Source organism: Rhincodon typus, chromosome 2 (assembly GCF_021869965.1).
Source record: "Rhincodon typus isolate 14 chromosome 2, sRhiTyp1.1, whole genome shotgun sequence".
Lineage (NCBI taxonomy): Eukaryota > Metazoa > Chordata > Chondrichthyes > Orectolobiformes > Rhincodontidae > Rhincodon > Rhincodon typus.
Genome location: NC_063333.1, coordinates 38,312,434 through 38,339,859, shown reverse-complemented (window position 1 = coordinate 38,339,859; position 27,426 = coordinate 38,312,434). Strand labels below are relative to the sequence as shown.

General features: G+C 40.3%; 1 protein-coding gene across 2 annotated transcripts in view; it reads left to right on the top strand.

The window, feature by feature from the left end:
* LOC109910726 (sickle tail protein-like) overlaps positions 1 to 27,426 on the top strand; it is a 373,377-nt gene that overhangs the window by 68,397 nt on the left and 277,554 nt on the right. Inside the window, exon 2 of one of the 2 annotated variants that reach the window (XR_007264758.1) lies at positions 21,479 to 21,807. The exons of the other annotated variant lie outside the window; for it this stretch is intronic. The gene's annotated coding sequence lies outside the window, so the exon portion shown is untranslated. Of the gene's footprint in view, positions 1 to 21,478; positions 21,808 to 27,426 lie in introns of those variants that run through there. 2 annotated transcript variants of the gene reach the window in all.

Genomic DNA, 27,426 nt, shown 5'->3' with positions numbered 1-27,426 from the left:
GTGAGTTGCTGCATTAATAGTGTTTAAGAGCTTTCATCCCTCTTCATTATCAACTCCCCTTGCTCTGCTGTAAATGCATAAAAGATACGGTGAGATGTTTTTGAAGATGAGAGGCCTCTTTAGACTTCTCACCGAATTCTGCACAAACCTCACCATAACCCACATTGCTTAGATCCATATAACATTCCACCCAATAAATAAAAGATACAGTCCTAAAGAGGGTGCAGAAGGAGAGGGATCTTTTCCATGAGTAATTATGAACACTATATTGAAGGTCCCTGACTAGATTGAGGAAGCAAGTAAAACAGCACATGGAATCCTGGGCTTTATTAATAGAGGGGCAGAGGACAAAATCAAGGACGTTATGGTAATCTTTTATATGACATTGGTTTAGCTGGAATATTGCATCCAATTCAGGCAACATGCTTTAAGAAGATGCTTTAGGCAGAATCGAGGAAAAAAAAATGAGAACAATTCCAATGGAGTTCGGGTATTTTGACTGGAGAATCTGCGATTGCTTTCCCTCAGAGGACCGAAGATTTGGCAGAGATGAACAAAACCCATGAGGGGACTGGACAGGATAGATGGGAAGTGACTGTTTCCATTGCCCAAATATTCAAAAAACAGAAGTCATCTATTTAAAGTAAATGGAAAAAGAACCAAAGGTAATGTGAAGAAAAACTTGTTTGTGCAGTGAATGGTTTGGATCTGAAATGCAGACCCCAAAAGTGTAGTGCCTCAGATTTTAAAAATTAATTGGATCTGACGAAGAATTTTCAGAACTACATGGTGAAGGTAGATCAGTGGGCCTAACTGAGTTACTGCAGAGAGCTGGCACAAAAGAGAGTGACCTCTTTTTTATGCTGTATCCATTCTATGATTGTATGTATATGTACATCCATACTGTGTCCATGAGCACTTTTTTAAAAATGCAACTGTCCACCAGAATGAAGAACGTCTGGCTTATTTACAAGTAGAAATGTGGTTTTTATTTAGAATTGACAGGAAAACACCATGCAGTTCTTGCACCAATTCTTCCTTGGCAACTAATCCACCATATAGCCTTCACCACCTTAACTGGTTCTCAAAATATACTTTGAACCTGGCAAACAAATCTAAGTCTTGATGACGGACTGGGAGACCAGAACATAGGTACTCTTGTGAATGTCTTGAAAAGCAAATTCCTTCAATGTTTGAGATCAGTTGTCATTAGCTGTAAAATTCCTCTAGTCCATAATGAATAAGTTGGTAAAAATACAAAACAGAAACTATAATTTCACGTTCTCAGCAGTGTGTGACAAGAAGAATGTATTTTTCTGTCCTTCTCCCACTCACCCATCCTGGTCTGCTTTCAAGTGACCTGATTTTGACCCTTGTCAGTAACCAGGTTTGCTAAAACTTAATTAAAATATCTTTAAAAGCCTGTGAATTTAGAATTATTGAACCTTACAGATTGGATTGCAAACAAATTTTCATACTTAATAAAATCATGAGTTTTAGTCATTTCAGTTCTTCATGAACAGCTAATATTAATCCCATGCGTGTACTAATCGGAATTTAAAACTTAAAACCCAGGACAGAGCATTTATTTAGTGTAAAAGAACTTGCATGAATGTATAATTGTGCAAGAAAGTTCTGTAACATGTTTGACTGGTCCATTGAGATTCCACATGCTCATGGGCACAAATGCTATCCTAACCATTCGGTAATATTTCTGATTGACTGCTTCAACAGATGGACCTGTTAAATTTAGAATGCATTGTTTTCAGTTGCATCTGTTGAAATGTGCCATGCTTTTCAGGCAACTGTATGTTTGTCTGGGTTTTAGGAATCTTTTTCTTCAATGTCTGTCTTTAATTCTATTCCTCAGTGAAACCAGTGTGTGCAACTGTGAAAGGAATGGAATCATTCAAACTGTATAGTTATACATCGCTATCCCCTTACCAGTACTTCTACTCTTGTTTAATGAATGCTTCTGACCAACCGACCAATTCAGTATGTTTTATATCTAGGTAAGCCAAACTCTGTTTTTTTTTCTCTTCTTTGTCCGTTTTCTGCTTTTGCAGAGGCCAGACTGTGCTGTTGCCCACCCTCACCCCAACATCAAACATGCATAAAAGTGGTCTAGCATCTACGTGACTATAATCAACACACTAGAGTGGAGATTTGTCCTGTTGTGTCCCATAAGGTAATGCTATATTTATTACAGTGCTCTGAAGTACTGCTGTCTTCACCTACCCATACCAATTTTTTTGCATAGTAAAGTTCACAATTTGAACTTGCAGTAAGAAGCATGAAAACAGTTAAATAAAGTATGGAATAAAAACCAAAAGAACTGCAGATGCTGTAAATCAGGAACAAAAACAAAGTTGCTGGAAAAGCTCAGCAGGTCTGGTAGCATCTGTGAAGGAGAAAACAGAGTTAACGTTTTGGGTCCGGTGACCCTTCCTCAGAACTTTATTGTGTAAATAAAGTATGGCCTTGTATTTATATTACACTTTTCACAAACTTTACCTACAAAGCACTTTGGAATATCTGATGAACATATAAAGTTAAATACAAAAATCCAGAATTTGCTATCATGATTCTTGTTTTTCATTGGGTATGCAATCAATTATAAATTAGAACTGATGAAAACTTGCCATTTTATAGTATTGGTTTTGCTGTAACAATCTTTGAAAAGGTTACATTTTGTTGAATTACGTGTCGCTGAGCTTCTAATGATATGTAGAGCTCGTAGTTACTGTGATACAGAGTCACTGGTTCAGAAAATTTCAAGTTAATTCTGTTCATTTGGTCATGGCTGTGCTGGCTAAGCCAGCATTTATTGCACATTGGACAGTTAAGGGTCAATTGCATTGCTGTAGATCAGGAGTCACATGTAGGCCATACCAGGTAAGGACATTCCCTAAAGGACATTAGTGAACCAGATAGGTTTCTCCTGATAATCGACAATCATTGTGACTCTTAATTTTGGATTTTTATTGACTTCAAATTCTACAATCTGTTGTGGTGGTATTCGAACCCGGATTCCCAGAATATTATCTGGATCAGTGGATAAATAGCTAAGCAATAACACCACTAGGCCATTACCTCCCTAGTTGGGGACTGTCAAACGTCTCCATTCTAATAAATTGCACCTTTATAAAACTGTTTTTAAAAGCTTGATATCTTCAGATTCTACCTTAATCCCATGTGCATATTTCACATCAACCATTTCACTGTTTGACTATTCTTCACTTTTATAGAGTCATACAGCGTGGAAATAGACCCTTTGGTCTATCCAGTCCATGCTGAACATAATCCCAAATTAAACTAGTCCCACCTGCCTGCTCCTGGCCCATATCCCTCCAAACCTTTCCTATTCATGGAGGTATCCAAATGTCTTTTAAACGTTATAATTGTACAAACATCCACCACTTCCTCAGGAAGTTCATTCCACACACGAACCACCTCTGTGTAAAAACTTTGCCGCTCATGTCTTTTTAAAATCTCTTTCCTCTCACCTTAAAAATGTGCCGCCTAGTCTTGAAATCACCCATCCTAGGGGAAAGCCAACTACCATTAATTCTATCTATACCACTCATTATTTTATAAGCTTCTATCAGGTCGCCTCTCAATGTTCTACACTCTATGAAAAAAGTCCCAGCCTATCCAGAGATAGTAGGAACTGCAGATGCTGGAGAATCCGAGACAACAAGGTGCAGGGCTGGATGAACACAGCAGGCCGATATTCATTTCAAGCCCACCGACTCCCACAGCTACTTAGAATACTCCTCCTCCCACCCAACTTCCTGCAAAAATGCTATCCCCTATTCCCAATTCCTTCGCCTCCGCCGCATCTGCTCCCAGGATGAGGCATTCCACTCCCGTACATCTCAGTTATCCTCGTTTTTCAAGGACCGTAACTTCCCCCCCTCGGTGGTCGAGAACGCCCTCAACCGTGTCTCCCACATCTCCCGCAACTCATCCCTCACACCCTGTCCACGCAATAAGAACCAAAAAAGAATCCCCCTCGTCCTCACATACCACCCCACCAACCTCCGGATCCAACGCATCATCCTCCGACACTTCAGCCATCTGCAATCCGACCCCACCACCAAAGACATCTTTCCCTCCCCACCCTTATCTGCTTTCCGGAGGGACCACTCTCTCCATGACTCCCTTGTCCGCTCCACACTCCCCTCCAGCTCCACCACACCCGGCACTTTTCCCTGCAACCGCAGGAAGTGCTACACCTGCCCCCATACCTCCTCCCTCACCCCCATCCCAGGCCCCAAGAAGACTTTCCACATCAAGCAGATGTTCACCTGCACATCTGCCAATGTGGTCTACTGCATCCGCTGTACCCGGTGTGGCTTCCTCTACAGCGGGGAAACCAAGCGGAGGCTCGGGGACCGCTTTGCAGAACACCTACGCTCGGTTCGCAATAAACAACTGCACCTCCCAGTCGCGAACCATTTCAACTCCCCCTCCCATTCCTCAGACGACATGTCCATCCTGGACCTCCTGCAGTGCCACAATGATGCCACCCGAAGGTTGCAGAAACAGCAACTTATATTCCGCTTGGGAACCCTGCAGCCCAATGGTATCAATGTGGATTTCACAAGTTTCAAAATCTCCCCTCCCCCTACCGCATCCCAAAACCAGTCCAGCTCGTCCCTGCCTCCCTAACCTGTTCTTCCTCCCACCTATCCCCTCCTCCCACCTCAAGCCGCACCTCCATCTCCTACCGACCAACCTCATCCCGCCCCCTTGACCTGTCTGTCCTCCCTGGACTGACCTATCCCCTTCCTAACTCCCTACCTACACTCACCTTTACTGGCCCCATCCCCGCCTCTTCGACCTGTTTGTTTCCTCTCCACCTATCCTCTCCTCTATCCATCTTCTATCTGCCTCCCACTCTCTCCCTATTTATTTCAGAACCCCCTTCCCCTCCCCCTTTTCTGATGAAGGGTCCAGGCCCGAAACATCAGCCTCTCTGCTCCTATGATGCTGCTTGGCCTGCTGTGTTCATCCACCCCTGCACCTTGTTGTCCCAGCCTATCCAGCCTTTCTTTATAACTCAAACCATCCATACCCAGCAACGTCCTGGTAAATATCTTCTGAACCTTCTCCAGCTTAATAATATCCTAATGTATTTTATTTCCTGATTATTTGTCTGAGAATGCTTTGGTCAAGTCCACGCCATGATTTGCTGCTGACTCTGCTTTTTGACCTGTTGCTGAATGCCTGAAAGTCCCTTTGACATTGCATCAGATTCAAATACCACCAGAGATTGCTAGTTGGCTTATTAGATTGTTATAATGCAACCTAATAATCACATTCAATATCAAGAACAGCAGTTTTGTGGGTATGATAGACAATTTGATACATTTAGTTGCTGTATTTAGCTGTGGCCTTTATTGCCAGCTTTTTCAGGACATCATATAAAAGCTGCTGCTTAAAGTCAAATCAACTTGAAATCAGTAGAGGTAACAGACTCAGTTTGCATGTAGTAATCAAGATCTCATCATTAGAAATGCATAGCTGTGCTGACCTATTTCTAAATCCAACAGGCGAAATCTTCCTAAATTTGTATTTTGATAATTTACTGAGGCAGTGTAATTAACTTTCCATCTTAACTGTTAGAATATGAATAGAAGCAGAAAGCAGTTGAATCTTAATCATGTCTTGTTTTCTTAGAGTCATACAGTCATAAAAATATACAGCACAGAAACAGACCCTTCAGTCCAACTCGTCCATGCCAATCAGATATCCTGTATAAATCTAGTCCAATTTGCCAGCAGTTGGCCCATATCCCTCTAAACCATTCCTATTCATATACCCATACAGATGCCTTTTAAATGTTGTAATTGTACCAGCCTCCACCACCTCCACTGGCAGCTCATTCCATACTCGCACCAACCTCTGCGTGAAGAAGTTGCCCCTTATGTCCCTTTTATATCTTTCCCCTTTCACCTTAAATTTACACCTAAGTTTTCATGGAGTTTTAACTGTTGTACCTAATGAAGCAGTGATCTATTTGTAAGCATACCAGTGATACAAAGCTTTTGATTTATTCCAGCATATTCACAGCCAAGTTCATCACATTCTTTGGAAAGACTCAAGTTAGAATGGCCCTCACCTTGAGTCAGCTCTCACCTATGGCTCCAAATAGTTGCTAGTTTGCAGCAGTTGGTTACACCTTGGTGATCGCTTCAACAGGTGTACCAAACTTGGTGAAGGCAGCCATTGTGTCACATAGACTCAGCAACTTGAAGTTTGTTTACCCTGGCATGCAACTCTTAATTCTAGAAAATTGGACCTTAGATTGATCTCATCCACCCAATGACTTGAAAGCTAGTCGGCATTGTTTAGAGCTCAGCAAGTCACAGAGGACACCAAGGTCACTTACTGCATTCAGATCTAATCTCCAGATGTCTTGACCTGTCTTGCCAGTGTAGATAGATCGGGCTGAGATAGTGAGGTCAATGATGCACAACTCTCCCTCTCTATAATCCAATTCACACACAAGTCATGTTCATCATGCTTTTACCAAACATAATCCATGATCTGTCAGTCACCAGACCTATGATGAAAGGTGAGCAATGTAAATGTGACACAGGTCATCAAAGGTACTTGGGACATGTACACCTTCATGGGCAAACCACAGCTGATAGACAAGAGAAAACAGCTGCATATTTAGTAGAGGGCTGGCTAGGTGCAATGTGCTGCTCATTGCCCACAGCAAGACTTATCTACATGAGCAAGTTCAGCTGAGGGGTATCAGTGCAGGTTATCCATTCTTTTGAACTGGCAGTGGAAAAGAACAATACAAAGCTAGTGTAGACTTTGTTGTCATGAATCATTTGCCAGTAAAATGGTTTGCTTTCCTCAGGGTGTTCACAATCATCTGATGGTGCTTCAACTACTTCTGCAGAGTAACAGGCAAGTAACTTTCATCTTTGTGTATACCTCTGCCATGACCAGCAATACTGGGTTCAAGGATAAATTCTAGGATGACCTTCGCCCCTTGATTGCTTACGCAGTAAAAGTCAAACAAACTGACTTTTCTTTGTGACTCCACTCAAGAGTTTGTGCAGATTCCAGACTAGTGCAGGAGTCATTGGAAAAAATGTACTTTGTGGCTGTAACAATGGTCTCTCTTGTTGAAGATGTGTGCTGAGCATGAGGTCTTAGAGTCATAGAGTCATACAGCATAGAAACAGAACCTTCAGTCCAACTCACATATACTGGCCAAGTTTCCCAAACTAAACTAGTCTCATTTGCCTGTGTTTGGCCCATATCCCTCTAAACCTTTCCTATTCATGTACCCGTCCAAAAGTCTCTTAAAATTGTAAATGTACCTGCATCTACCACTTCACCTGGCAGTTCACTCCATTTATATGCCACCCTCTATGTGAAAAAGTTGCCCCTCGGGCCTCTTTTAAATCCTTCTCTTCTCATCTTAAAAATGTGTCCCTTGTTTTGAACTACCGCACCATAGGGAAAAGATCTTTGTTATTCACTTTATCTATGCCCCTCATGATTTTATAAACCTCTATAAGGTCATCTCTTAACCTCCTAGGCTTCTGTGGAAAAAAGTCATAGCCTATCTAACCTATCCTTACAATTCAAACCTTCCAGTCCCAGCAACATCCTGGTAAATCTTTTCTGAATCCTCTCCAATTTAATACTACCCTTCCCTTAGCAGGACAACCAGAACTGTTCTCAGTACTCAAGAAGTGGCCTCACCAACATCCTGTACAACCCCAACTCACCTCTCTCATTACATGTCTCAACGCCTGGATGTTTCCAGTTTTTACTCCAGGAAACTTTCTATCACACTTCACTTGTCAAAACTTTGGGCACTCTTCTCATCTCTATTATCAATTTATTAAAAGGAGATTTCTGTTCTAAACTTTGCCAAGTATATGTCATGCAAGTCTCCCTGATTTTGTTTCGTGATCTTGAACATGTTTACTGCTATTGAAGACTTGTGGCTGTCACTTCTGCTTTCCTTTAATTATTTATATATCTTTGGCTATCTTTCATCATTTTCTCTCCTTGGACATTCCATGCCCAGACATCAGACAGATGCAGAATATCATAGACACAAGTACTTCCCACGTAGAGTCATAGAGTTTTACAGCACGGAAACAGACCCTCCAGTCCAACTCATCTTAAACTTATGCCCTATAGTTATGGACTTCCCTACCTTTGGAATAAAAACCTGGCTATGCCCCTCTTGATTTTATAAACCCCTATAAACCTCAGCCTTCTACACTCCAGGGAAAATAGCCCAAGCCTATTCAGCCTCTCCCTATAGCTCAATCCTTCCAATCGCAGCAACATCCTTGTAAATCTTTTCTGCACCCTTTTAAGTTTCATATCTTTCCTTTAGCACGGAGATCAGAATTGAACACAGTGTTCCAAAAGTGGCCTAAACAATGTCAATCAAGTACATCTTGTCAAACCACTGAATACATGTCATAGCCAAAATCAGATTCTTGATTGATGAATGGGATTTATAAAGTAACAAACACAAAAATTTCTAGAGTAGCTCAGCAGATCTTGCAACATTTGTGGACAGAGAAACAAAGTTAAATTTTGAGTCTGGTATTACTGAGTTTCTCCAGCAATCTCTGCATTTGTTGCAAGTTTGCAACATCCACAGCATTTTGTCTTTGTTAGGGGAATATAAAATGTCCGATGACAGCACTTACAAATTAGAGTCCATTATTAAGGATGAGACTGCGGAGTACTTAAAAGTGCATGGTGAAATAGGATGGAGTCAGACGGCTTTGCCAAGGGGAAGTCATGTCTAACAAATCTGTTAGAATTCTTTGAGAAGGTAATGAGAAAATTAGACAAAGGACAGCCAGTAGACGGGATCTATTTGGATTGACAAGGTGCTACACAGGAGGCTGCTAAATAGGATAAAAGTTCATGGTATTAGGGACAAGATACTGGCATGGATTGAGGATTGGCTGATTGGCAGAAGGCAGAGAGTAGGGAGGAAGAGGTCTTTTTGAGGATGGCAGCTCGGACTAGTGGGATCCCACAGGCATCAGGGTTGGGACCACAACTATCACGTTATACTTTAATGATTGGGATGAAGGAACCGAGAGCATTGTTGCTAAGTTTGTAGATAACTCAAAGCTAGGTGGAGGGGCAGATAGTGTTTAGGAAGCAAGGAAGCTGCAGAAGGACTTGGATAGGCTAGGACAGTGGGTAAAAAAATGGCAGATTGAATAAATATGAGAATCTGTGAAGTTATGCACTTTCATAGGAAGAATAAAAGCATAAACTATTTCTAAATGGGGAAAGGCGTTGGAAATCTGAAGCAGAAAGGAACTTATAAGACCTAGTTCAAGATTGTCTTAAGGTTAACGTGCAGGTTTAGTTGTAGTTGGGAAAGCAAATATAGTGTTTGCATTCATTTCAAAAGGGGAGAGATGTACTGCTGAGGCTGTATAAGGTCAAAAGTCAAATGATACCCAGTTATGGTCCAACAGGTTTATTTGAAATCGCAAGCTTTCGGAGTGCACTGAAAGCTTGTGATTTTAAATAAACCTGTTGGCCGATAACCTGTTGTCATGTGACTTTTGACCTTGTCCACCCCTGTCGAATACTGACACCTCCACATCGAGGCAGTATAAGGCTCTGGTCAGACCGTATCTGGAACATTGAGAGCAGTTTTGGGCCCTGCATTTAAGGAAGGATGTGCTGGCATTGGTGAGGGTCCAGATGAGATTCACAAGAATGATCCTGGGGATGAAGGGCTCGTCATTTGATGGGCTGTTGAGGACTCTGGTTCTGTACTTGATGGAGTTTAGAAGGATGAGGGGGTGATCTGATTAAAACTTACAGAATACTGAGAGGCCAAGTTAGATTGGATGTGGAGAAGATGTAGGAGTGGCTACAACTGTGGACATGACCTAAGAGTGAAGGGACATGCCTTTAGAACTGAGATAAGGAGGAATTTCTTCAGCCAAAGGGTAGTCATTGAGTGTCTTTAAGTCAGATAGTCTTGATTAATAAAGGGATCAGTGTTATGGAGAAGAGGCAGAAGAATGGAGTTGAGAAACATATCAGCTGTGATCAGCAGAGCAAACATGATGGGCCAAATGGCCTAATTTCATTCTTACACCCAATGTTTTTATAGGAACTCCGCATTGATATCAGCCTTGGGTGAGATCTATCTCTCAAGGTACGGAAAATCTTCCACATTTCGGGAAGATTTTTGCTTTGATGTTAATGGAGCAATGGACCAGAACTTGCCCTGGGATGTATTGGTAAAGGACTCGGGTCTTTTTGAGGTTGAGACAGATGCCTAAGGATGAGAGTTTTCGATTAACATAACATCTATGCTGATACCAAGATCCTTCTTCTATATGGCTCTGAAACTTGGACTACATATAGACCCTACCTCAAAGCCCTTGAAAAGGACCATCAACACTCCTTGAGATGGATTCTCAGCAACAGCCAGGAGAACAGGTGTACTAATATCAAGGTCCTTGAAGGAGTCAAAAGCACCAGCATTGAAGTCATGTCAATCCAAAACCAACACCACTGGGCCAGTCAGGTGCTTCAGATGCCTGCATTCTGATTCCAAAAGCCAATCTTCTTCATCCAGCTCATGGAAAGCATTCAAACAAGAGAAGGACTAAAAAACCATTTCAAAGTCTCCTGAAGGCTTATCAAAAAATGTAGCATAGATATCAACATATGAGAGAGCCTCATTCAGAAGAAACTGAATTAGAAGCAACTCCTATATGAAGGGACACAATTCTTCAAGAATACCTGTCGGCAAGAGGAAGCATGGAAAAAGAAGTGGAGAAAGGAATGCCATTGGTCTCAAGGCCAATGACTAATTCCATGTCCTGGAAACACCTACCAAATGTGTGGTTGGATTTGCAGCTCACAGGATCGGGCTCATCAGCTGTGCAAGGACATGGAGACCCCATGACTACTGATAAGGAACTTCCTTGGTGGACAATTGTACTCATTCGCAAGAGATTGCTGACAATGACAATCAAATGGTCACCTGAAATTGAGTTGCTGCTAGTAGCTGTAGTAATGTGAGATAGTAATGCGACAGTCAAGAAGACAACAATGCCTCTTCTTCCTCAGGCAGCTCAGGAAATTTGTCATGTCGATAAGGTCCCTCACCAACTTCTACAGAAGCACCATTGAAAGCATACTGTCTGGGTGCATAACGGCCTGGTATGGCAATTGCTCTGCCCAGGACCCGAAGAAACTACAGAAGGTGGTGTGCACAGCTCAGACCATCATGGAAGCCAACCTTCTATCCATGGACTCAATTTACACAGCTTGCTGCTGCAGAAAGGCGGCCAACACCAGCAAAGATCTGTTGCACCCTGGTAATGACCTCCTACAACCTCTTTCGTCAGGTAGAAGATACAGAAACCTGAACACATGCACAAGCACGTTCAGGAACAGCTTCTTTCTGGCCGTTAGCAGACTGTTGAATGGACTCCAGCCTCAAATAATGTAACCTGTATGCCTCTAAGTCATTTTGATCTGTACACCTTTTGCTTGCTGTGATCTGCCTGTGCCGCTCGTAAACAAAGCTTTTCAATGTATTTCGGCATGTGTGACAATAAATCAATCAATCATGTCTACATTTGTGGGTGAGCCTTAATAGTCTTTCTTTACAGAACTAACTACATACAGAAAATAGTAAGCAAGGATATCTTATCTGAGGAATTTTATCTAGACCCCTATGTACTCATGCTTCAATTTCATGCAAACACTTTGCTGTGACCTAGGTCAGTCCTTTCACACATGCTCAATAAGTCACACTTAAAAAATATAGTTCCTTTCTCTCTACAATGCACAAAGCACATAGAATCCCTACAGTGTGGAAGTAGGCCATTTGGCCCATCCAGTCAACACCGACCCTCCAAAGAGCATCCCACCCAGATCCAGACCCTACCCTATCCCTGTAATCCTGTATTTTTCCATGGCTAATTCACCTAGCCTGCACATCCCTGGTTACTATGGGCAATTTAGCATGGCCAACCCACCTTACCTGCACAGCATTGGACTGTGGGAAGAAACTGGAGCACCCAGAGGAAACGCACGCAGACAGGGAGAGAATGTGCTAACTCCACACACAGTCGCCTGAGGCTGTGCTCTGGTGCTCTGATGCAGCAGTGCTAACCACTGAGCCACCATGCCACCTTACAATAGTAGGATCAGTTTTCTGAGAATGGTAGAGGATCCTGGCACCTTTATCTGGAGTTTATTATCATGCACAGTACTGGGTTAACTGTTGATTTTTCTGGGTCCATTTCGGTTTTAAAATGTAATTATGTATCAGAAGACTAGTATGAATCATTTCATATGTTACAATTACTATTCTTAAAAAGGAACTCAGAGTAAGCTTATTTAATTGAACAATAATGTGCCCTATGTGCCCACAGACACAGGAACAGTGTGGAGACTACCTCAGTTGATACCCAGTAAAGCCCTAATAACAAGGAGGAAAATATATTAGTTCAAATTAGTTTGGAGCATAGATTCCTGCTATATGGTCCCTCAATTTCACTATTATTTTAACAGCACTATATGAATTTCTTTTTAAAAATTGATTTGTCAGTTCTTTATTCCCAATCTGCCAGAAGACCGACAGAGATATGTAATTTACATTCTAATATGTCTAAACTATCCAAGGGAAACAGTTTAACAACTATGCTTATCAATAAATAACCAATCATACCCAGACAACAAGGTGCAGGGCTGGATGAACACAGCAGGCCAAGCAGCATCATAGGAGCAGAAAGGCTGACGTTTCGGGCCTAGACCCTTCATCAGAAAACCTTCTGGATTTGTTCGTTTGTATCTTTTGCAGTAAGAGCTATAATCTGCATAGGATTACAAAAAGGTTTGAGCAATCCCATTTTCAAAACTTAATTCTTGATGCACAAAGATATGGAGACACCCACACATCAAAATTTAACCTAAAATTGGTAACACATATTTAAAAACATGATGGTCCGTAATAAAAGAAATGAAACCTGTAGTATACTTTTGTAGTGTATTTTTTAAATCACTGGGCAATCATGTAAGGGGACCTCACTTTTTCTTTGATCTGTAGAAGCCTTTTACTGCTGGTGTCTAGTTAAAGAATAGGTGTATCTTAATTCCTAAGGGCAGGTCTCCTTCAATTAGTAGCTGTAATTGTGTTATTGTTCCGTATATGGATGTTCTTTTCCTTTTCAATGTTGAGATAGGCATCGCTTTGAGGGTCATTTAAAATAACATAAATGAACATTTATGAAGACGGGTCCCGACCCAAAACGTCAACTTTCCTACTCCTCTGATGCTGCCTGGCCTGCTGTGTTCCTCCAGCTCCACACTGTGTTATAAATGAACAGTAGAGTTTCCACAGTTTCAATAATGAATTTCCTATGATGTTTTTAAAAGTGAAAAACTCAACTGACTTCTATAACATGTGTTCACCATCTCTAGGCTGACATTTTAGAGCCAGCTGTTCTAGGATATTGTTAAAAGGTGAAAACTGTGTGGGTCGTGGTTACTGTCCCTGGATTGTTGATTCAGAGATCCAGGCAGACTGTTATATGTGTTAGAGAGATAGTAGGAACTGCAGATGCTGGAGAATCTGAGATAACAAGGTGTAGAGCTGAATGAACAGCAGGCCAAGCAGCATCAGAGGAGCAGGAAGGCTGACGTTTTGGGCCTAGACCCTTCTTCAGAAATGGGGGATGGGAAGGGGGTTCTGAAATAAATACAGAGAGAGGGGGAGGTGGATAGAGGAGAAGATAGGTGGAGAGGAGACAGACAGGTCAAAGAGGCAGGGATGGAGCCAGTAAAGGTGAGTGTAGGTGGGGAGTTAGGGAGGAGATAGGTCAGTCCAGGCAGGACGGACAGGTCAAGGGGGCGGGATGAGGTTAGTAGGTAGGAGATGGGGGTGGGGCTTGAGGTGGGAGGAGTGGATAGGTGGGAGGAAGGACAGGTTAGGGAGGCGGGGATGAGCTGGGCTGGTTTTGGGATGTGGTAGGGGGAGGGGAGATTTTGAAGCTTGTGAAATCCACATTGATACCATTGGGCTGCAGGGTTCCCAAGCGGAATATGAGTTGCTGTTCCTGCAACCTTCCTGCTCCTCTGATGCTGCTTGGCCTGCTGTGTTCATCCAGCTCTACACCTTGTTATCTCAGACTGTTATATATCATTGGCAGTTTGTGTTTGGGACGGAGTGCTGCTCTAATCTTCCTATCTACAATTTTAAAGTAACCAAATTAAACAAATTCAGTGTAATAGGCCCCTGATGGACACTGTAATGAAAAGCCAAATATCAAAGGAAACTTAGTAAATATAACTTAATGCATAATTTAGCGAGACCTGATGTACTCCAGCCCTGGTACCCTCTGACTTAAAGTATAAAGGTGGACTCATGTGTGCTCCCTCTCCTAGGACACCCATAGGTTAGATGATGCATTAGTTACTTGGACAGAAAAGCATATAACCCACAACATATGAAGTGCTGGAGGCAGTTTCCTTGCCTTCAGCCAAAGAGTTGCTTGAGTCATTTTCTTCTTCTCCTGGTCCATCTTCCATCTGAAGGCGATAGTGCACACTGCTACCTGATGAGGACTGCTGCATGTTTCTGAGAATGACCTACTCCTGCTCCTATTTTCTGTGTTTCTCTACATCTGTTTTCTCTTAGAAAAGTGGACAAGCAGCATGGAATGAAAACAATTTTTTTGATTGTCTAAGATGCCTGTCCATGATTGGCATTTCTTCTAATTGACACCCTAGGGGATTTGTATTGTTTGAAAATCAGAACAGCAGAAACTTGCAGAAAAAAGAAGCTTTGATAATGCCTATGATGGTACAAACTTTCCATCTGTATAGTTAATTAATACTTTAATTCAACCTGATATGGCAACCAGACTATAGGCTGCCATGCTATTGCTGAGAAAAATGCACATAAACTGGAAATCATGAGCCATGGTTTTACCAATTCTCTGACTGAAAATGCTGACTCATAGTTGACAAGCAAAGACTGCTTTGAGTTCATATATAAACCAATTTGGATTTGCTTGTTCTAGCTGGAAGGGAAGTTTAAAAGCCTGAGGCTGTCCTGAGGTGAAATGGCATTTTTCCAGAAGCCCAGAAAGATTTTTAAAGAAAGAGATCCATAGGGATTTTAGCTGACTGGAATAAAGAAACCTACTCCTGTAGTTGACCTGGACCCACTGGATATTGATGGTGAATGCATTCAGTGTAGACTTTTTAGCACAAAGATTTGCAATTAATTAAACATTGGAAAAAGGAAAATGAAATGTTATATTGAGGGGAAGTTTCATTGTTTTATTGAAATTGTGATTGTTTAGAACTCCATTTAATGTAAAATGAAGAGGCATGTTGGTGTGGTTGAAAATGCATTTTCATTTCCCTTCCCGGTGATTTTATTCTCTTTGCAATCCCTTCAGCTCAGCAGAAGGGCACTTCATGGATTCAATGGATAGATACCATGTTTACTTAAGCCAAGTGGCTTTTCTTCTAAGACCCTCAATAGGAGCTGTTGAAAGATAACTGCTGTTATCTTGTAGGAAGAAAACCACCTCCACTTGCACTAGTTGTTTCCACAACCTCCATTGATGGACCTTCAGAACTTATCTGAAAGGGAACCTCACATCAACTTTTCCATGCTTCCTCTTTATTTCTATCTTTAAAACATCATGATGCCTTTATTGTTCTTTCTTGACTTTAGACAATGTTGGACAACTTAGGTATCTGAGTCTCAACTTGAAGCAATTAGCCAGATGATTAGCTGTTTGAATAGCATTGGCTGAACTTTTGAAAGATGTAACGTTTCGGGTGAAACACTCTGATCCAAATGTTACGCTGGCAGGAAGCAACATAAAATATCGTAATTTTTATGTTGTCTGAGTATGCAGCAGTAGAGTTAGATTCGTTGCGATTTAGGAAGCAGTAATAAAAGTGTTGACTAGTGATTTATAAATCTTATTGAATGATACTAAGGCAGTCTTAATCTTATGGAATAAATTGGGGTTAGATGACTGGGGCTAGTTATTGCATTTGAAGATATGGGTCTGAATCCCACCATGGCAGATGGTGAAATTTAAACTCAGCTAATAGATCGGAAAATGAATGCTAGCCTAATCATGACCAGGAAATCCTTGTTGATTGTTGTCAAGTACCATCTGTTTCACTGGTGTCCTTCAGGAAAGGAAACTGCTATCCTAGCCTGGTCTTCATGTGATTCTAGAACCACAGCAATATTGTTGATTCTTAACTGCTTTCTGATATGGCACATCAAGCCACTCAGATGTATCAACCATTACAAAGTCTAAACAAAGGGATTAGATTGGACAGACCACCTCACATTGACTAAGGCACCGGAATCAATAGAGGTAAACTCACCCCTGATGATCCTGCAACGTTCTCCTTATTAATATCTGGGGACAAGTGCCAAAATTTGGAAAGCTATCTCACAGTTTAATCAAGCAATAACCTAACATAGTAATACTTATGGAATCATACCTCACAATATCCCGGAAAATGCTTGCAGGACATACCCAGTAGAGTTGGTGACAAGGTGGTATACAGTTGGGAGGGAATTGCTCTGGGAGTTCTCAACATTGATTCTAGATGCCATAAAATCTCATGGCATTAATTCAAACATGGGCAAGAAAGCCTCCAACTGATTGCATCATATAACTCTCCCTCTCGACTGATGAATCAGTATTCCTCCATGTTGAACACCACTTGGAGGAAACACTGAAGATGGCAAGTGTGTAGAATGTACTCTGAGTGTAAACTTCAGTGTCCACCACCAAGAATACTGGCAGCACCACTGCAGATCTAATTGTCCAATTCCTAAAGCATGTAGCTACTAGACTGGATGTGCAACAGGCTGTGAGGGAACTAACAAGAGAGACAAACGTGCTTGACTCTATATTCACCTCCTAAATCTGTAGGAGATGTATTTGTCCACAACAGTATCGGTAAGAGTGACCACTGCACATTCCTTATAGAGATACCTTCCGTCGTGTTATCTGTATTATATGGAACAGACTTTGAACTGGTCTATCCACTTGACTGGCAATCCTTGAGTTGTTGTGCGCCCTCATCAGCAGAATTTATATTTAGACACACCATGTAGTCTCATTGCAATCTCCAATCCTCCATTACCACCAAACTGGGGAGTTTTATTCAATGAAGATTGCAGGAGGCCATGCCAAGAGCAACACCAAGTACTCCTAAAAATTAAGTGTCAATTAGGTGCCGCTACATATAGGACTACCTGTGTGTCAAGTAGCATCTGATAAATAGAGCTAAGCGATTTCTCATCCATTGGGTCAGATTGCAGCTCTGCAATCTTGCCATATCTAGTTGTGAACAGTGGTGGACAATTAAATAACTCACTGGAGGAGGAGGAGGCAGCTCCAAAAATATCTCGATCCTAATGATGGGAGACCTCAGCATATCAATCAAAAGTCAAGGCTGAAGCATTTACACACATCTTTAACTGGATAGCCAAGTGGATGATTCATCTTGACCTCCTCCAGAAGGCCTCAATATCATAGATGTCAACCTTGAGCAAATTCAATTCACTTCACATGATATCAAGAAAATGCTGAAGATATTGAGTACTGCAAATGCTACAGACCCTGACAACATTCCAGCATGTTACTGAAGATAACCAACCAGACCCCTAGCTAAGCTTTTCTAGTAGTTATAACACAGGACTCCACCAGACAATGTGGAAAATTTAGGGATCAGACAGTAAATGCTGGTCCAGCCAGAGACACCCATATCTTATGAATTAATTAAAAGTAAAATTACCCACGTATATCCTGTCCACAGAAAGCAGAACAAATTCAACTCAGCCAATTACCAACCCATCAGTCTATTGTCAAACATCAGTAAAATGATGGAAGTTATCATAAACGATGTTATCAAGTGAAACTTACTCAATTATGTACTCAATAATGGTCATTTTGTGTTTCACTGGACCCACTCAGCTCATGACCTCATTAAAGCATTAGTACAAACATGCATGAAAGAACTGAACTTGAGGAGAATTAAGATTGACTGCCCTTGACATCAAGACAACAATAACAGATAAAAGTATCAAGAAGCCCTAATGAAACACGAGTTGATGGGAATTGGAAGTGGGGACTAGGGGGGAAATACTCTGCTGGTTGGGTTCCACATGATTGAAAATAGTTCTGGTTGTTGGTGGTCAAGCATCTCAGAAAAAACCATCATTGCAGGTGTCTTAGGCCCAACCATCTTCAACTGCTTCACAAGACCTCCCTTCATTATAACATCAGAGCTGGGGATGTTGGTTACTGATCAAACAATGTTCAGCACTATTGCAATTTTTCAGATATTGAAGCAGCTGATATCCAAATATAGCAAGACCTGAACAATATCCAGATCTGGGCTGACAAGTGGCAAGAAACATTTGCTGCACAAATGCCAGGTAAAATGACCAATTCCAACAAGAGAGAATCTAACCATCACCTATTGATGTTCAATGGTATTACCATCACTGAATTCCCAACATCCTGTGGGTTACCATTAACCAGACACTGAACTGTATCAGCCATGTAAATATTGAGACTTCAAGAACAGATCAGAGTCTGGGAATTCTGAGTCTTCAAAGGCTGCCCACAATCTATCTGTAAGACACTAGTCAGGATTGTGATGGAATACTAACCCCCACTCCGGCCTAGATGAGTGAAGCTCAACACGCTTCAGGACAAAACAACTCAATTAATTGCCACACCATCTAATAGCTTCAAAATTCACTTCCTCCAACACAGAAGCACAGTGGGAGCAGTGTGGCATCATCCACACGAGGCAGTGAAACAAGTTACCAAGGCTGCTTTGACAGCACCTTCCGTACTAGCGATTTCTATCACCTAGAAGAATAATGACAGCAAATGCACGAGAACACCACCAAGTTCCCCTCTAAACCATATCTTTCTGACTTGGAAATATATCTCTATTTCTCCAGTCTGGGTCAAAATCCTGGAATTACCTCCCTGACAGCACTGTAAGACTATAGCCTTTCAAGAAGACAGCACACCACCACCTTCTCAAGGGCAATCGGGGATAAACAATAAATGCTGACCCAACCAGTGATGCCTACACACTGTGGCCTAATAATAAAATAAGTTGCTGTGAATTATTTTTCTGATCACGTATAATGAAGTGATGAAGTAAAGCATTCAATTCATTCATCAGATTAACTTAAAACTATTTCAGTTTTGTTTTCTCTGGTTGTTTATTGCTTTCCTTCTGGTTAGAAACCAAGATAGATTTGTGACTTGTGTCAGGTTCCCACTGAAGCATAATGATCCGAAATTTGTTATACACTCTTGGTATGTTCAATTACTTCTGCTGGGTTGACTCAGGGCGAAGCAGGATTTCCCTTCCATTAATCTACCTGCAAGTCTTATTGTAAGAAACAAAGCCCATGGGTATTTTCTTCCCTTCGTAGCCTACAGGAAGATTTTGAAAAGAACATCTCATTACCTTCCCACTTTATACTCGCCTGAGTCTTCATGCCATACATACCATAAGAGAAAGCAATTTGTTCAGATGCTTGTAATTACTTTTTGTAGTTCATCCAATAGGATGATATGTTTATTTGAATTTTTTAATCAATTTATGAACTAAAACATTGTACTATGTTAAAGATTCTACTCATTGAAGACTTGCTGTTAACAGCTAAAATTGTTTACTTATTTAAGTTACTTGCTGTGAGATCCTTTATATCAAGGTAAGTTCGCAATGTGATTTACCATCAAATGCTGCTGTGGACGCTTCGTGGTGTTGAAGAACTCAGCCCTGTTTTCACAAACAAAAGGTTACTTTCACACATGAAATTAATCTGCGCATTGGTAGGCAACTTACTATCTTGGTCATTTTTTCACTCTATTTTTGTATAACAGTTACTGTGTGTTGTCAGAATTAACACAATATTTGCCATGTTAGAAAAATAGGCCTTCTTACTAGGAATAATTTTAAAATAATACCTGGGTAAATGTTTGACTTTTTCTTAATTGGGGAAGAAGTACAGTTTTATCCCTGGGGTCGATTACTTTCCAGAAAATAGTGCTGGTTTGCAGGGGAACAGCTGTTGAGGTTATTCTTTGTTTTATATAAAAGGACATACTTGCGATAGTTTTTGGATCACCAAACCAATGTCATGGCTTTTCTTTTTAAAGAATATTTCTAATTCATTCAGAGATATTGTTCATCTGCTTCAAAAAGGAAAGCACATTAACCTGCATTTACATCATTAACTCTTGCTCTCACCTGACCCATGAAGGAATAGCTGCTGTGCAGTCAAGCATACCTTCTGTATCCCGTCTCCAGTAATCCAGTTTATTGGTTCATTTAATGTTACATAAAAAGCCCTGACAGCCCTTCAAAGTTATGATAAAAGGCCATGAATGCATAAAACCCTGAGAAATCCATTGTCAGTCGTCCGCAGTTCATTCGTGTCTCAGTCTTTGTGCTTGCAGTCAAAGTTAAATTGATTTGCATGTGACAGTGATGTTTGTAGAATATTTTTGTCTTGACCATTTAATGTCATGCTAATATTGTTGAAAAGGAAATTGATTTTTATGAACATCCTTCTGCAATCATGCCAAGATTCAACACTAACCTATTACAAAGTAAATTAGTTTCTCTATCTTTATGCAACAGTAGTTCTTAAAATTTAGTCAATCACATCCCATTTGGTGGTATTGCTCCTGTGACTTTTCCCTGGAACAATATTTGAAACTAGTCATGGAAGGTTGAAAGGGGATAGCTTTAAGGATTACTATTTATCAACCATCTACTTGACATGCAGAACAATTTTAAAAATACATTTATGATTGTTAAACGTGCGATAATGAGTTTCTGGCACAGCGTGGTAAGGCAATTGAGTGCATTTGATGTAAGCAAGTATTCTTTGCATATGTGGCTCCTTTTTTGTTACCATTCTTCCCCATTCAAGTTTGTAAAAGTCAACAGGAGTATAAGATTTTTTTCCCTATGTTGGACTTTAAGTATGCCTTACACACAGTTCCCAAAAGCAGTAATCCAACCAAGGAACTGAGATTGATGTATTTTAAATATTATAAATGAAGATTAGTCTTGAATCTTAGTTTTAAGATTTCAGTGAATTCAAAGCATGTTGTGTGAATTATGATTTTCTTCGCTTCTGCCCCCCCCCATCTGAAACTACCATTTCAAGTCTGCTCTGGATTGCTGAATCAGTGCTGGTGTACCATTGGTGCAGTGTTAAACTACATATTTTAAGAATATTAAAGTTGTTATTCAAAAAAGTAAAAAAATCTGGATAGTTGTTTTTTCTAAAAATATCATAAATAATAATGCTCTCTCTACTGAAAGGTGTTCATACAATATTTTATATAACAATACTTTTTATTTTATGTATGTGGTTCTGAAGCCTTGAAGTAGAAATTGACTACTGGAAACCAGATGGCACTTTGAAGCTGAGATAACAAGGTGTAGAGCTCGATGAACACAGCAGGCCAAGCAGCATCAGAGGAGCGGGAAAGCTGACGTTTCGGGTCGAGACCCTTCTGGAAAGACACTGTGATAATGTTGGTTTTCAACAGTTTGCAATACAGTTTGCTGAACTACATTATTACGAAGCCCACTTTGTCATTGTGATAGTTTAGGGCAATCCTTCATCTCCCATGAGCTTACAGCTTTTATTAATTTTATCTATTACTAATAGATGATGCTACCTGATCTATATAATGTAGATGTACAAAATTGTGGCTTTTGTGATAAAATCATTGTTATTGTTTTTGATTGTTTGACATTCCTTGTGCCAAAAGTTTAGAAATTCACTGAGCGCTTGAATTGCCAGACAGCATGGTAAAGGCAGGTTCAGTCAAAATATTCAAAAGGGAAAACTATAGTTATCTGTAAAGGAAGAATGTTCAGGATTACAGGGTGAAGGAGGGAGAACTACTCATTAGGAGAGCTGGTGCAGACTTGGTGGCTGAACAGCCTTCCTCTGTGTGATAGCAATTCTGTGATTCTGTAACTTTCTTTAAGTTTTCCAAGAGATTTATGTGCTGCACAGCAGATCATTAATAAAATAATTACGTGATCAGTAGAACAAATTTGATTCTTTGTCTTAAAAGTCCAATGCGTATGGTTTTTGACTAAATGTTTTCTGTAGATCTGGAATGACTAGTATCACTACATTCAGTAGCATTTGTGTAACTGTCAGCAAGTTAATCTTGACAGATGCAAGCATTTGATAATTATAGAGTAAATCCTAACTGCCGAGTGCAGAAACAGATGATATTTTGAACAACTTTGTAGCTGATTGTTAGAGCTGGACTGTCAAAATAAATAATGATCCATTGCTTTCTGAGTTTACATCTGGTTTATTTTTCCTGTCATACCTGAGGAGGCCGGTGAAGGTGAAATTTCTGGTATGCTTTGGTGCGGCCCAGTGTCTAGTCTCTACTTGCTGGAGGGTTTAATAATATCTGACAGAGCATCTGTTCCTGGTACGTGGTGAAACCCACCAACAGCAGACAAGTCATCAGCTTCATCTCAATACATCCACATTCCACAGGTCTGATAAACTGTCTGTGAAATCACACAGTGCCTTTTTGTTTCTATTAGTGATGTTGTACTGTTGCGCTACATTTCAGCTCAGTTGAACCATGCACGCTACACTGATGGCTTGCATCTAGCAGATGTCTGCAGGATTTTTTTTTTGAATGTAAAGTTTGTATACAGAGCATATTGAAGGAAATAAGGAACAGGACAGAAGAACAATGTCCAAGCCATCGCGACTGGCCAGACCTTCATCAGTCAGTACAACTTCTAAGCTATCTGCAATAAATAAAGAAGATTCCAGCTACAGTTCAAAGACAGTCAGCTTGGGTGAAAAGCTGCAGAGGACGGGGAGTGAAGATACCCTGAATAAAACACAGCAAGTGCAAATAACATATGTTACTGCACAGAAGAAAAGTTGCACTCCAAAAGGTAGAATTGTTGAAAGGAAAGGAAAGAGAGAATGAAGTTGTGTTCAGAATTATCTTTTGAAGATGAGTAATGAGATTTAGAAATGAATATCTAATATAAGTTAATTGCTGTGGAAACTGGATGAAAATGCTTGTGAATAGACATAGTTAAGCAATATTAATATAATTGAATTTTGCAGTGAATGAATGTTTAATTGATGTAAGGATATATGATAATTCATCAAATGGTTCAACTGCAGTAAGTCTTAATAGTATTTATGAATGAAACTAGATAATTCATTTTGAAATTCTTCCCTTTCATGCAGTTGTTTGATAGCACTCTTTGATATCATTGTGTGAGTGCAAAGAATTGATCAGGATTATTGGTAATTTATTGATAACTGTACAGAATGACAGTGAATTATATATTAATTTGTATTGAAAGATTGGCAATTTTTTTACTGAATAGACCCACCACCATTGTAAAATGTATTTCACAACAGTGAGGAATGCTAGCATGCTGCAACATATTTTAGTAACTTAATATTTTATAACTTGCTGTTGTTAAGGAATCTAGGCAAATGCCCTATGCTGCTCGTTTTTTTTTAAACACAGGTTTTTATCTTTTTTCTTAACCTTTAAAATTTCAATTTTGTTCTTTCACAAAAAATACTTTTAGATGGACCAGAGAAGTTATTTAATTATACCTATCACTTTGAGATTAATTTATGTGACTTATTGTTGAATCATCAAATGACTGTTTGGTTCTTTTTCATTTTTAGGTAGCATGTTAATAAGTGCTTCAAAATAGTTTTCCATCAATTTAATAATGATAAGTTATTAAGTATAAAATTAAATTTAAAGTATGTTAATCTAAAGTTTGTTACTTACAGTGGATTTTAAACGTGTTTCACCTATGCCCTGTTTCCACACACTCACATAATTGATTACAGTTGCAAAGGTTGTTCCAAGTGCAGTTTGAAATTAAACATACTCCTGCATATAATTTAAATAGATACTGAATGGTTAAAATATCTAAAGTCTATGTCGTTTAGGGGTATTTTAAGCTTGCTGTGGCTATCTTGGGTAAATGTTATCAGGAATATTCAATAATTTTATGGAATAGTTTCTACTGTATGAAGCAATTAGCCCAACACAATCCATAGGTTTTTAAATGAAAATTGCGCAAACTGTTTACTGAAAAATCCATCAAAGAGCCATGCTCGTAGAGCTGGAAATCCCAAGGTGATAACTTTGAAGAAAGCATCCACTTTCATTTGTTTATGAACTTTTAACACACAGTGCCCTCAACGTGTTTATAGATGTGTGAGGAAAAGAGGTAATAAAGGTCTGTCAAAAATGTCTACTTTAAGCTGGTACAGCAGGTTTCAGGAAATGAAGGTGTTGTGGTTGGTTGGCTCGCCGAGCTGTCTCGTTGTTCCACAGACGTTTCATTACCCTGGTGGGTAACATCATCAGTGCAGCCTCCAATGAAGCGCTGTTGTGTTTTCCTGCCGGTTATTTAAACTCTGGTGTCCGTTGTGCTGGATTACCTCACTTCCGGTTTTCCTTCACAATGGAATGTCTATGGGGTCTAGCTCGATGTGTTTGTTGATGGCTTTCTTAGTGGAGAACCAGGCTTCTAGGAATTCTGATGATGTTACTCAGGAGGGTAATGAAACATCTGCGGAACAACGAACCAGCTCGGCGAGCCAACCAACCACAACATCCACAACCCGAGCTACAAATCTACTCTAAAACCTTAGGAAATGAAGGTGTTTAGGTAGCTCTGAGCTGTTTTGAGGAAAGGATGGGTTAATGATTAAAGTAACCTCAAGCTTTGTGACAATAAATTAACCTAATGTGGGCCAGTGAGAACAGAATTGATGAACATGTTGAACTGAGATAAAATAAGAGAAATCAAGTTTTAAAATAGTTGAAGAATGCAGAAGATTGATGATATGATCTCATACGAAACAACTGGAATCAAATTAAAAAGTGGTACTTTGTTAGACAGTGTCACACTTGGAGTTTAGCACCTTAAACATTTTAGATGAGGAATTCCATAGCTTTCAGGCTGTAAACATAAGATAGTGTAGAAAATACTGTGATGACCCCTGGTTCTGTTATAGCAAGAATATAAAGAATGAATGAATGAATGATTTATTTATTGTCATATACATTTTGAAAATACAGTGAAAGTGTTTTGTTGCATCAATCTGGCACCCTTTTTGAATTACAATAAGGATAAAAAGAAACTTGTTAAATAAGAGTTCACCTTCTGTTTAAATTGGAATCTTAAGCACAGCTTCAGGGCTTCTACAAGGTCTCTGCAAGGTGTTCTGGTCCTCAAGGAGTCCCACAACAGGAACAGCAATGACGACACCAATGCTGCAGGAGACTCCGGCTCTGCTGCTGCTGCTTCCTCACTGACACGACTAAGAGTCCAGGCTCTGGACCTACCACTATCAGGAGTCCCCACTCTGGGCACCACCATTGCCAAGAATGCAGGTTCTGAGCCTACTGCCACTAGGTGCCTCCCTTCCAGGCAACACCATTGCCAAGAGTCCAGGTTCTTTGTCTACCGCTGCCAGGACTTCCCTGCTGTAGGCACTACTGCCACCAGGAGTCCTGACTCTGGGCCTCCTGCTGCCGGGAGTCCAGGCTCTGGGCACCACCAGGAGTCCTGGTTCAAGCTGCTGACGCTGCAGCCACCACCCCGCTGATACCGCTCCAGCCTCGAAGATGAAGAAGAATGAAAAAAAGAAAAAATACAAAATGTACATAGAGAAAACAATGCCATTGGCCTGGAGTGGATTGGCTCTGATGAGCCCTACCTACTATGCTGGCACCATCTTGGAAAGTTAAAAGTGGAGGAGTACGTGGAATCGATATTTGTAACTTGGATAAAAACATATTCTTAAGATGTGCATGAATGAGAATTTTGTAAAGTAGTGAAACTTGAGACCAGAAATTGAGTAAGATAATGGTTTTGAAATTTTGTTGAACTCTAACCCTATCGCAAGCTTCGCAGACCTGACATGAAGATTCAAATCTTGAAAGGAAATGAGCTTTTAACCATGGAGTCTCATGCATTTGTCAAACTCATTCATGTGATGTCAGTGCACTGACTACGGTCCGTCCTTAATTCCCTTCAAACTGAGTGGCTTGCTAGACCGTCTCAGAGGGCAGTTAAGAGCCAACAACATGGATATGGGTCTGGCATCACATATAGGCCAGACCAGGTAAGAATAGTAGGTTTGCTTCCCTATTGGGCATTAATGAACTACATGGGTTTTTAGCAACAGTGGGTACATGGTAGTCATGGGTAGTTTTTTGAATTGCCACATTCGAATCCATGTCCCCGGAACATCATTCTGGGATTTTTGCTTATTAGTCTAGCGACATTACCACTATGTTACTGTCTCCTGATCAATAACTGTGGTAGCTTTGTAGATAGTGGAGACCTTGAAGCTTGATTTGAGGTCACAGAAATAGGGGGACCAAGAATACTAAATGAACTGAAAATGGATTTTACAACCACTAAATGTGTGAGGCAGCGAGATGATCATAATGTGGCTATTCAGCTAGTGCTTACAAGGAGAATGGGAATTGCAAGCGCTGAGGACATGTGATCTAAAGGAAGCTCTTGGATTTTAAAACAAAATGGGACCACATAATGAATAAAGTTTGTCATTTATACAAAGAAGAAACTGTTATGAAATCTCAAAAGTTCATGGAAGAGGAAAAGATGATAGTTTAGGTGTTCAGTCATGTGGTTTTGCCGCTGGACAAGTTATTCATAGTCTTGGGCAAATATCACAGAGAATGTAAGTTCAAATCCCATTTTTATAGAACTTGAATTCCATTTTGAAGTGTAATATAGGATTTAAGCCCACAGATGTCCCAAAGAATATGAAGCAAGGATTTGTTATTCCACTGGGATCATAATTTCCCTTTATGCTTGTAAAGAAAAGGCTAGGCTAGGAAAACAGAATTTATATGGAATTAAACCTGTAGTTTACATCTGGTTGAAGAAGTTCTCTGACTGTCTGTCTGTCTCTCTCTCTCTGTCTCCACGAAGCGTCTTTCTGTAAAGATACCATTCTTGTTCCAGGGGATCTGCTTACCTGCTCAAGCTTCCCTGCTCTGTCCCCTTCCTAACTGTTGCAACATGCTGCTGGAAGCCCTATTACAATATAAAACAAAATGAAGCCAAACCCAGTACCAAAAGTTACTACACAATTGTCTGAGTGTCATTAGTGAAACAGCTGTTTTTTTAAATGTCTGTTAGGGATGGAAACCTACGGCCTGTCACATTTGGTATATGTGTGTCTCCCATCCTAGTTGATTCTAAATTAAAACAACAAAATATTGCATTTATATAGTGTCTTTAACATTC